Source organism: Papio anubis, chromosome 6 (assembly GCF_008728515.1).
Source record: "Papio anubis isolate 15944 chromosome 6, Panubis1.0, whole genome shotgun sequence".
Classification (NCBI taxonomy): domain Eukaryota; kingdom Metazoa; phylum Chordata; class Mammalia; order Primates; family Cercopithecidae; genus Papio; species Papio anubis.
The window spans coordinates 46132491-46144676 of record NC_044981.1 but is presented as its reverse complement, the minus strand read 5'-3'; the positions used below and the strand labels follow the sequence as shown (position 1 = coordinate 46144676).

The 12186-nt window shown below is 39.4% G+C and overlaps 1 long non-coding RNA gene and 1 other non-coding gene across 4 annotated transcripts in view; both read right to left on the bottom strand.

Moving 5' to 3' along the window:
• LOC116275289 overlaps positions 1-12186 on the bottom strand; it is a 97972-nt gene extending 85786 nt beyond the window's left edge. The window contains exons 1-2 of one of the 3 annotated variants that reach the window (XR_004184290.1): positions 10330-12186; positions 9208-9368 (exon numbers count right to left, since the gene is read on the bottom strand). This is a non-coding gene — a long non-coding RNA (uncharacterized LOC116275289). Of the gene's footprint in view, positions 1-9207; positions 9369-9656; positions 10302-10329 lie in introns of those variants that run through there. The other 2 variants (XR_004184292.1, XR_004184291.1) reach the window with 2 other exon arrangements.
• On the bottom strand, positions 4770-4933 carry LOC116275622. The gene has a single exon (XR_004184725.1). It is a non-coding gene; the product is annotated as a U1 spliceosomal RNA (small nuclear RNA).

The window sequence follows — 12186 nt, the reverse complement described above, 5'->3', positions numbered from 1 at the left end:
GTGTCTCTCCTCTTTTAATCTGTCTGGAGACATTTATTTTTAATTATCTACAATGAATGACTGCTTATTATATAATTTTATGGTCCAGGTCTAAAACCTATTACTGAATTGCCTTTGGTAATTATAGCATGTGGAAAAAACCTATCACATTTACTTACCTTGACCTACTTTAATGAAGTGATAACACTCATTATTTGCAGCTATACATCCAAATGTTCCCTATCTCCATGCAAGTTTGTCTCAGCCAGAATAAATGCCCAGTTAATCAGAGGTGTTTAGTTTGCCTTGCTAATAATGCTTGTGCTTAATTCTCTGTAGTTATTACACAACTATCCTTCTTCCCATAATATCTTTAAAAATAATTGCATCTACATTTTAATTTTTGCATTTTTTGACTCAGGGAATAATATACCAAACATGTCATCTAGAAAATAAGACATTGACCTTGACAAGGAACGTGAGATAGATGGTAAATAACCACTCTTCCACCTCACCATTTGGTCCTCTTCCCAGCTATATCATGGATACCTCCACTGAGGAATCCCTGAGTGGTTCCACAGAGCCCCTCCCATCACTGTTGGGCCATGAACCAGAGCTTCCAAAACAGCCTGGGGATAAGTGCATATCAAAATGAGCACTGGCAGGGTTTTCCACGGTGTAAAGAAGCAATGGACTATGATAGTAGTTCAGTTTTGTCCTAAGAAAACTGAATCTTTAGATTTTCCTTTCCTACCTGAAAATATGTAAAACGTGATATAAATGCTAAGAGAAGCACTAGCCTTGCCTCCGAAAAATCCTGAAAACAGTATTAACACCAATGGACTCTCCACTATCAAGTAACTCCGGATTAACGCAGTCTCCCTTCCCTCCCAGTTCTTTGGTTCCCCGGTTTACACCAATCAGAACAAGCCAGGAGTTGGGGGCATATCCTATTTGTCAATGCAATATTCATGGTGCAGCCAAAAAAATTGCCCTGGACATAAATATCTATTCTGGTTCCAGCTCTGTAATGAACTTCAGACCTCTGGCAAGATATATATCTTTTCTGTGTCTTATTTGCTGAATTAAAAAAAAAAAAAATGCTTACCCTAATTTTTTTGAAAGGCATTGGGAAGTTTAAGCCAATAGAGGTGAAAATAATCTACAAAGCACAAAACAATTTTCCTATGGAAATAGAAAATATTACTAAACAAAGTTCTTAGCCTAATGACTCTGATCATGTATGCTCTGTTGTGTTATTGTTTCCCTTGTTAGAATAAGAAAATAGGAGTACAACATTATTGATTCATAATATTTTCTACTTCCATAGAAAAAAATTGTTTTGTACCTTTTAGATGATAGAATGTACAAAAGTTGTTTTGTACCTTTTAGATTATTCTCACCTCTATTGTCTTATATAAACTTCTCAGTGCCTTTCAAATCAGAAAGTGGAATACCTTAAAGCCACAGAGGATGCTCATGTCATCAGATATTGTTAATATCCCTTCTCCAACTGCATAGCATGAGGGTTGGGAACTCAGGTTCAAGGGTCATTCAGACCTTGGAGAAAATCTTGCCCCTGATGTGACCTTTGCCAAGTTATTTTCTATTTCTGAGCTTCAATTTATTCATCTGAAAACGGGGTAATATATTCATCTGTCAATCTCACCTCACAAGATTGTTATAAGGATTAAATGAAGTAATGCCCATAAAAAGCATTTAACAGCAAACCTGACACATAGTGAGTGCCTGGCCAATGTGGTAAATACTGTCTCTTAACATTTCTTCCTCACAATGTAAATAGACTCTCCTGGAAATAAAGAATTCCAGACTCAATTAAGTTTGGAAGACACTGCTTTAAATGCATTCTTAGGTGAAGAACCATTAATGTATTCACACATGGGACAACTCTTCAAGAAAGAGAGATGATATCTAACATTTGCCTAAAATATTTGGAGATTAGAACACTTTATTTTTGTAGTGGCTTTGCAGGACTAGGTTTCTGGGGATCATGCTTTGGGAAATCTTGTTCTCACAAATCAGATATTCATAATATTTTCATGAAATCCCAGGATCTCATTTGTCTCAAAATAATGGGGAGAGATGGGAAGAGAAAGAAGTGGATGAGTGTCAACATGAACCACAATAGGATCACTGTTGAAGCTGGATGATGGGTACATGGGAGTTCATCATAGGATTCTTTCTCTTTTGTACATGTTTGAAAAATTCCATTAAAATTTTTAAAAAGATATTAAACAAACCAGAAATATATATATATATGTGTATACACATATATATGTATTATATATACCTGCATACATGCTGTGTCTTAATACATGCACCAAACTCTAAGAGAAATGGCTAATCTCCCAAGGTCTACAGACCCACTCAAGCAAAAGTAAATTATCTGTTTCTTTCACTAACTTGGCAGTGAAGCTCTTCTCACACTTCGGAGCCTAATGAGGTCACCTGTGGTGATGGCAGTCAAAGGCGAACCCAGCCGGGTCATCCAAAGGCGAGTATCATCTCTACTCATAATCTCAACTTTCTTCCCTTCTTCCCCATAAAGGCTTTTACAGAAAAAATAATAATAATGGAATAGAAATTATATTTTTAACTTAATTTTTTTCTCTCATATTCCTGCCAGATGTGCTACTACAGTCAAAATCAACCGAAGGTTTTGACAGGAGGAAAAACAGAATCAGTTCCTGAATAACAGAGACTTGAATCACCAAACATTCAATAGATGTGGTACAACAGTAGTTTTGACTTGAAGACTCGGGTTCATCTGTCATTTTAACTGAAGCTGTCTTTTGGGAATGCCAAGGTTTCTAGCTGCCAGGGAACCCAAAGGGACTTGCAATTGGCCTAGAACCCATTTCACTTGCCAAAGTACCTAATTTATTACAGTAAGAAAATTCTCTCTCCTGATAACAACAAAATCAACTGTCACTTTTTGGGTTTTTAGACAAAAATTCTCCCTAACTTCTCTCTTGTTCTAAATGTAATTATTTTAACCATACCTCATTACTTTTTATTATGCCCAATTAAAGGTACTTGCATATTTGCATCATGTCTTTCAAGGTTTAAACTCACTTTGAAACATTAACAAAATCCTATTGTTGTTTATTTAACCTTTAGAAAGTTCACAGATAGCTAACCTACCTGTCACCAAGATTTGTGTTTACGCATTAGGCATCTCCCAGCTGGACCATTTCACAGACTCCTGGCCGGCCCTTCTCATTCATTCATTATGTGTTCACAATTCACTCAAAATTTACAAGATGCTTAAGTTTGTTTCCATCCTCTAAAGTTCCCCTTTCCGCTCTCCCCTTGGCCTGACATAATGACTTTCTTTTTTACGTAAGAGTTACCTTTAAAATTAAGGTAGAGTCTTCTTACTTTGTTTCTGTTGTATAGTTTCCAGCAAAGTAAAAAGAAAGAAGGTAAAAAGCTAATTTATGGAATTATGGGGATAATTTTGATCTCATTTTTACAAAAAAAAATAATAGATTCAAATTGTCCTAGCTTAACCTCTTATTCTTCAAAGACTTTTAAGAGTTTAAGAGGAAGCATCCCAAGGAGCTTTAAGCAGAAAAAAAAAAAAAAAAAAAAAAAAAAACAAGGAAATAATTCAATTTCAAGAACCATACAGTTTCTGCCTACATGGAATTCACATCTGGGAACTTGCAGCTGGGCTGGGGCAGTAACCTACATATTAACTGTAGTAAGAATATTCGGGGCATAGAAAGCCCACACTATCCTCACTGAAACTGGAGCTGGCCTGGAAAAACTTGAGAGCGGCTCAGATGCTGTGGTAAAGGCATCAGGGACAAACTCTACTGATGATGCTTCTTATCAGTAAAAGATCCCCTGCACTGCTTTCCCAGTCATTTTCACCAATCCACACTCACCTCTGCCCAGTACATTATCTGCAACAGAACAAATCAAATTACAGATGTGGAGTTTAGCTGCTCCAGTTAGAGACACAGCCTGATCTCCTTGAATCAGGCTTTCCAGGCTAGCGTTCACAAGCCCCAGTTCAGAAGAAAGTGAGGTCCTTACTGACTAGACTGAGGTGTGCACTGCAGGATGCTGAAAGCGTGGGTTTCTAGCACTCTCTAGTTGTAACTCTGCCACTATACTAGAGTGAGATAACTCAGCTAAGATACTTGGATACTCCTAGGGTGCATCATTGTTTTGATATTCCTTGTGAATTATTTTTTCCTGACAGGGTGAGTGGAGTGGAGGCGAGAAGTCAGAAACATAACATTTGTAAGCTAATTTCTCTGCATGTGCCAGACGCTGTGTAAGCACTTCAGATGCACTCTTCACAACCAGAACATTTGTTATTCCCACTGTAGAGAAGAAAAAATTGAGTTTTAGGGTGAGGCACACAGCCAGTAAGTGGAGAAAGTCCAAAACTAAATTCAGAGCCTAAACATACCATACACACACCAAAAGAACCGGGATTGCAATGGACATTGTCACTGAGATGGCTTCTCCCAGAACATGCAGAGTCCTCTTTCCAGGTGCATCCTGCCCTGTTCCCTTCCTGGATGTTCTAATGGCTGCAATTCTAGTTCAGGGTCCTTTCTTACCTATAGAATCTCCAAAGTCTCCCAATACATGTCCTTGTCTTCTACTCCTAAGCATTGCCTAGAATGAAATGCAACCTCCAAAGACTAACCTGTAAGGCCTTGCAGGATCTTCTCCCTACTCACCTATACTGCCTAATTTTCTCCCATATACCCTTCTTTTTCATTTTTTAAGATTTTTTTTTTTTTTACCAGAGGAGAGCATGAACACAGTCCCACACTACCACAAATTCTGCAGTAGAGTTTCCCATATTTAGAGGTGTCTCAGGGGTCAGTACATCCAATTTGCAATGGATAAACCTTGCCCTGGGAAAGCAATCTTAGGAATCGTGGTGTCTCCCCTGACAGGTAGTTATCTTCTCCTTACATACCCTTCAATCCATCCAATATAAACTTTTGTCTGTCTTCCAGGTATGACTCTGCTAGGGCTTCCAGTTATGTCCCTCTGCCTCCTTCTATGCCTGAAAACTTAATCTGTTCTTTAAGTTTTTGCCCAAATAGTGCTTCCTTGTTGAAGCCAGACTATCTCTCCAACCCCTGACTCTGTCTTTTCTGTTTAAGTATAAGCTTCCTGAGGTTTAAATTTGTGTCTCAGTCTACATCAATATGCAGTCACACATTGGGTCAAGGCCACATAACTAACCAGAGTCAGAATTCAGTTCTGATGACTGTCTTAGTTATGTTCCTTTCAACAAGTATGTGGCTTGGGGCTTTGCTGGGATCACAGCAGGATTTTATGCTATTTTCTTGTGTTATTCAGAGCAGCCAAGGCAAACTGTATCCTCCTCAAAGGTGTGTCCTTCGAAAACAGGAGAGGAACGTCTTATCCTACTTTTGGATTATCTAGAACAGATTAGCTTGTGGAGCTGTGAAGACGGAAGATGTCGTTTGGAGGATTTGAACAACATAAGTGTGGCAGGATAAAAACAATCAACCAAATAACATTTTTTTACAATATAAAAAAATACTCTAATGATGTTCATTCATGAACAAATTTTTATTAGCTCTCATGGCCAATCTGCCTACAGAACAGACTCTGTAATAGAACTACACTGCCCTTCTTGCCAGACTCCACGGCACTCTCATTTGGCAAGACAATTTCAAACACACCCTGTTACATACCAGCCTCTTCATCTCAAGAAATACAAATTCCAACCTACTACTCTGGACATGCCTTTGAGTTTCTATGGAACTAAACTGGGCATCCATTTCCAAAGTGGCTGGCATGTTTCATTTCAGAGTAAAAACTGGGGAATTTATTGAGCAAGAATCTAAATTAATCTAGGAGAAAAGATAGGAAGAGTACAGTTTTGGGTGTGAGGAAAATATTCTCTATCTCGTGTCAATAGCCTAAGTCATATGTTTTTCAATAAGGAAAGGCATTTCCTTTCTTCTTGCTAGCCACCATCCACACTCAATTAATAACAAACTCTCGTCCATGTTTATTTCCAAAGTACTTCCAAAATCTAATTACCCTCTCTCTGCAGCCCAGGTACCAGCATTCAGACATTTAACAGACCTTGTATGGATGTATTTTCCCCCGATTTCTCCTTAAAACTATCCTTCAATGTTTCTCAAATTGTGGAGTGTATAAGAGTCACCTGGAATAAGAATCACCTGCTTTTTTTTTTGAGACGGAGTCTCACTGTCACCCAGGCTGGAGGGTAGTGGCGTGATCTCAACTTGCTGCAACCTCTGCCTTCTAGGTTCAAGCGATTCTCCTGCCTCAGCCTCCCAAGTAGGTGGGACTACAGGTGCGTGCCACCACACCCAACTAATTTTTATATTTTTAGTAGAGACGGGGTTTTGCCGTACTGACCAGGCTGCCCTTGAACTCCTGACCACGTGGTCTGCCCACCCTGGCCTCCCAAAGTGCTGGGATTACAGGTGTGAGCCACCATGCCCGGCCACACCTGCATTTCTTAAATGCAGATTTGTAGCCACTATTCCACAGACAGTCAGATGTATGAGGTGTGAGTGGGGCCCAATGATTTACATTTTAACCAGCATCCCATGCAACCCTAATATAGGTACTTCGAATGCTACATTTTGATGAGAACAAGGACAACATTGGCCTGAAACTATAGGATTTAAAATAAAAATCTTAAAACAATTTACATGTACTAAAATTGCTCACATATTTTTCCCACAGTCAACTGGAAACAGTGAAAATTATTGACCGTGATGATATCAGTGTTCAAAGACCTTAGTGAATTGACTCCTTTCTGTCTCTTACCCAACTTCTCAGAGCCTCCAGAATAATACTGTGCCAAGACATTCAGTGTGCTCTTCCTCACAAAGCTCTCTCTGGTTTTGAAGACCCTCCTAGAATTTTTTTCTGACCAACTTCCATCGGGGATTGCGTCTTTCAGCAATGTCCCTGGGTTCCATCCCCTCCCACACCCGTGTGGCTTAGGAGAGCCCTCCCTGTGCAGCTTCTGTCATAGCATTCCCCACAAGGTAATGAGACCATCTACAGCTGACCCTTGAATAACACTGGTTTGAATTGCACAGGTTCACTTATATATGTGGATTTTTAAAGAAACAAAAGGTAAACCAAGTGTGCCTGCCTCGCCTGCCTCCCCTTCCACTTCCTCCACCACTTCTGCCTCTGCCATACCTGATGCAGCGAGACCAACTCCTCCTCTACCTCCTCGGCCTACTCAATGTGAGGACAATATGGATAAAAGCTTTATGATGATTCACTTCCATTTAATGAACAATAAATATATTTTCTCTTTTCTATGATTTTCTTAATATTTTCTCTAGCTTATTGTATTGTAAGAATACAGTATATAATACATATAACATAAAAAATATGTGTTAATCGACTGTTTCTGTTCTTGGTAAGGCCTCTGGTCAATAGTAGGCCATTAATAGTTAAGTTTTGGGAGAGTCCAGAGTTATAGGCAGGTTTTCAACTGCATGGCTGATCAGTGCCCCTAACCCCCACATTGTTCAAGAGTCAACTGTACTTTCTTCTTTGTTTTTCCACCACACCGTGATCTATTTTCATATAAGGAGCATGCCTTATTTTTTGCCTTGCATCCTATATAGGAAACACTCAATAAATAATGTCTATTGGAATTTATCCTCAGATGCTATCATACCCCCATACAACTGGTTCCCTTATCCCATAAACCAAGTTAGGATTTGGTGCGCTTGGTCTAGGACCTCCTGACTCCCTTAAGAGGAATAGAAATCAGCTCTAATTTCTCATCTCAAGTGTAAATCAAGCAAGGAAATAGAATTATTGTAAGAGACCTAGAGTGGGAGTTTAAATCAAGCGAGATGAAAGAAGAAATCTAAATACAGAATAAATCGGTCAACCATATAGCAAAGTACTCAGAGTCACAGGCTTCAGAGGCAGACTGAGAAAGCTGGAATCCCAGCTCTTCCATTGACAGGCTGTGTAATTTTGGGCAGGCTGCATAAATTCTCTGTGCCTCAGTTTCCTGATAGAGGACAAAGAATAACCCCTAGGGCTGTTAAAACAAGTAAAAAAGTAGAGCAGACTTCAGCAAAGTTTTCCCATAAAGGCCAGAAAGTTCCTATTTTAGGTTTTGCAAAACTGACAGTCTCTCTCTCTGTCTCTCTCTCTCCCTCTCTCTCTCTCTCTCTCTCTCTACTCGAAAGGAGAAGCGGCTATAGACAATATGTAAACAAGTGGGCATGGTTGTGTTCCATTAAAACTTTATTTACAAAAACAGGCAGTGGGCCAGATTTGGCCACAGGGCTGTAGTATGCTGACTCTTACATAAAACCAATGCTTGGCATATGTTAAACTTAATATTGTAGCTTTTATTATTTTGCTTGTAGGAATTTGCTTCCCAGAAAATAACTCAAGTTTCCAACTTTAATCACGTTCTCACTATAATGAGAACACATTTTACCTATTTGTATTAATTGGAATCCTGTATTGATACATGCTTTATTGAATCATGTATTATACAGCTCATTCTGTATAATGAGCTGACATCTAAGACTCACTACCTCAGAATATTTCCTCCCACTCCTCACTTATGTTTGCATTAGAAATAAAACCAGCAGGGTATTTTCTGGAATAATATCACTTCCCCTATAATTTCAACCATTCTGAAGCACAGAACTTAATTTGAGAAACCTGTAAGACACTATAATGGGAAACATGCCAGCAACAGCAGCAGCCTGACTAATGCAAATGGTTTCGTTCATTTGAAAATCATTTATATTGAATGATGAACTGTTAATTAATAATTGTATTAAACTAAATTAAATTAAATTCTGCTAACACTGAATGAAACCGAGGCACTAAACTACTGAATGTGGAATAAATTACTCCCTTTCTCCTCTCCAGTATCACATTTCTACTTATATTGTAATGTGTATATATATTTCTAATTATACTGTAATATATATATAATATTCCTAATTTTCAGAATTACTTAGAGATTTCTGACCAGCAAGTCATGGCATTGATGCCACTACTCAGGAAATTTAGGGTGTCCTGGGGTGAGTACAACAGTCACATATTCTTCTTGTGATTCTTATTGTGCTGCTAAATTACAAGTACAGTTACTTAACCACTTCTGATATTTGCTCCAGGAGCTAAAAATAATTTAAAAAAAAAAAAAATTTAAAGAAGCCACACCTGCCTCCTTTTTGTACCAACTTTTGCAAGCATATTTTTTTTAGCAGGATTTGTCTAGAAGAAGTTGTTGCTTTCCTCTGCCCACACAGTCCTCAGTCCTCAGCTTATTAGATCTTCTAAATGCCTGTCTTCGTTTGCAGGGCTTGGACCAGCAGCAGCTGCTGCAACCCAGAATGAGACAGGAAATTCTCTTGCTTATTAACGGTCTCAGACACTCACATTGCCTCCACTCTCCCTCTCCTTTCCACCATATTTGCTCAGCCTCAATACACTCCAGTTGCTTTAAACCCTTGTCATGAACACCTTTGAGCCAGTCATTTCTTACAGTGAAGTCTACATAATATCCCAGCTCCCAGCTGACCTGACTGCTGATTTTCCATGCCTGCCCAGGTACCTCATCTAACAATACCGAAAATAGCTCAAAAGAGGTGGATAGGGTCATCTCTCACCTTGGAACACTTTCCCATGCTTTGGAGAGACATCATCTTTGTGGAGTGTGTGGTTTCATCGCCATCCTGAGCTAAGAGCCTCATCTGTGCCCCACACACAGGCTCAACTGCAGATTGAGATTATCCTCTGGATGAATGCCCTGCCAAATCCCCACTGGTAGTGAGTTTCTACAAAACGCTAGCTTGGAAGTGTTTGTACAATGTTCAGGCCCAGTCCTATATTTAGAGAAGAGTGCCTGATTCTCCACTCTCTGGAAATGTCGTGAGTAACTTGCTGCTTCAATGCTATTATTCTTCTTCACTTCCAATCATTTAAGTCATTTTATCAGCCTGGTCTCACACATGGCTTTGCTTCTACATGGATGGAATGTCAGACTGTGTAGATTCAGATCTATTCTGAGCAGTTTGAATAAATCCCACATGCTTGCTGACGAATTTGGCTCATTTTTCAAATGTATTAGGTGCTTTTTCCCCCTCTAACAAATTAGATTTTATTCTTTGGGTGTATATATATGTGGATCGGGTGGCTATTGGAAGTGAATGCCACTTTCAAAGTAGAAAATACTTAGATAAGTGTAACTCTTGGTATTAAGGAAAATATCCTTCTTTCTGAACAAATTAGCTCTAAGTAGTCAATCCTAACATAGCTGTATGCGAAGAAATGCTGACTCACCCAAGAGCTTCATTTTCCCCTTCCCTGGTTTCTTGAAGAGGTCAAGGGGCCTTTGTCCCTAGTGTTCCACTGGAGGCTGTCATCTCAGAATTCTCCCTGCAAGACAGCTGATGCCATAATCTCCCTTTGTCCTGAGGGTGAAACATACCTTAGAGAGTGTCCTGCTCACAAATCCCCAGTATCCAGGGATACTTTCAAGACTCCAAGTCCTTGCTCTTATACAGCTGCCCACTGATTATGGTACCATTTCTCAGGACACCTCTGACTGTGACCACATCCAATGGAAAAAAGACTTAAAAACACATTAGTCTTAACAGAATCATTGACTTAATCAAATTCAATGGGCAGGAAAGTCACCTTGTTAAATTACAGATTCTGATTCAGTAGTGGGTCAGGCATGGGGCTGAAGTTCTTTTTTTCTAATGAGCTCTCAGGAGATACACAAGCTCTGGGTCTGCAGACTACATTTTGGGTAACAATGATTTAAACCACTCTATATACAACAACATCATACGCAGATATTAATGAGTTTAAATCCCAGATGGGCCTCCAAAATGGAATCTTCTCTGCTTTCAATACACTTTTATGTATTTAAAGTCAGAATTAGAGGTCTCGATAATTGAGAATTTCTGTAACTGGCATGAAGCTCAGTGAGAATTTTCTGTTTCTGCCTGCATTCCAGAAAAAATCTATGGTAAGGAGTTGTGTTCCCATCTCAGCAAACTGTCTAGTGGAAGGCTGAATATCTCGACCCTTTGGTGAAAGCTAAATAGGCAAGGTGCTCTGGCCCCCTTCTCCACTGCCAGTAGGTCTCCATGATGACTCCCACCGGAGTGGAGTAAATCTCTATTCTCCTTGGTCTCATGCACTACCTGGCACCTCCAATCGTGGCTCAAAAGGGCAAATATCTCTCATAGCATCAGTTCCTAACACTACAAGTTTCCTGTGGCAGAGCTACCAGTTGCTATTTCCACAGAATCTTGGTGTGTTTCTCACTTTCTCAAACAGATTGAACATCTCCCAGATCTATGGTGACCAGACATATTAAGAAATGTCCTCCTACCTCCTCAAGAACAGGATTCACTCCTATCACTACAAAACCCACTTGGAATAATTACCTATTTCCTCTAATAGTGATGATAACAATAGTTTCCTTTTATCTGATATTTTCAATGGGCCAGAACTGTCCTGAGAATCTTACAGATGATACATGAATCACAACAAATCCTAATGAGATGAGACTGTCCCTATTCCACAATGAGGACAACCAAGGACACTGAGAGATCAAGTAATATGCCTACACAGCTGGCAAATGACACCACCTGAGTTTGAGATCAGATCTGCTAATTCTGAAACTGTACTCTGAACTTCTACGCTGTGCCTCCAATGCTCTAGGTACTGTTTAGAAGAAAATGTTCTAATCCACACTGCCCCAAATCACTTGGCCAGCTCCATTTTGCTGTATCCTGAAGAAGAAAACTGACTCAAGAAATTTTCCCTTGCTTGAACCAAACATTCAAACACCCAGAGATAACAGGAGAACATTGGCCTGGCAATGATTGAATTCTGCCCTAGAAGACCTTGCAAAAGCCCCATAGTTCTCTCCTCATCAGGGGAACAGAGACATATGCAAATCAATTCTCAGGACTTCTCCTGATATTTTGCAGTTTCTGTCATCAAAGTAAACCTATAGGTCTTCATCTAAAAACTACCACACTTAAAGGTATTTACAATATATAGAAAGGTCAAAACTTTGCCAAAACCCTCAAATCCCTAAGGAACTAAAAACACATTGTCCCCTTCTTTTGTATCTTCCAAACATTCAGGACAGTGTATACTGCAGGTGCTTAGAAGTGC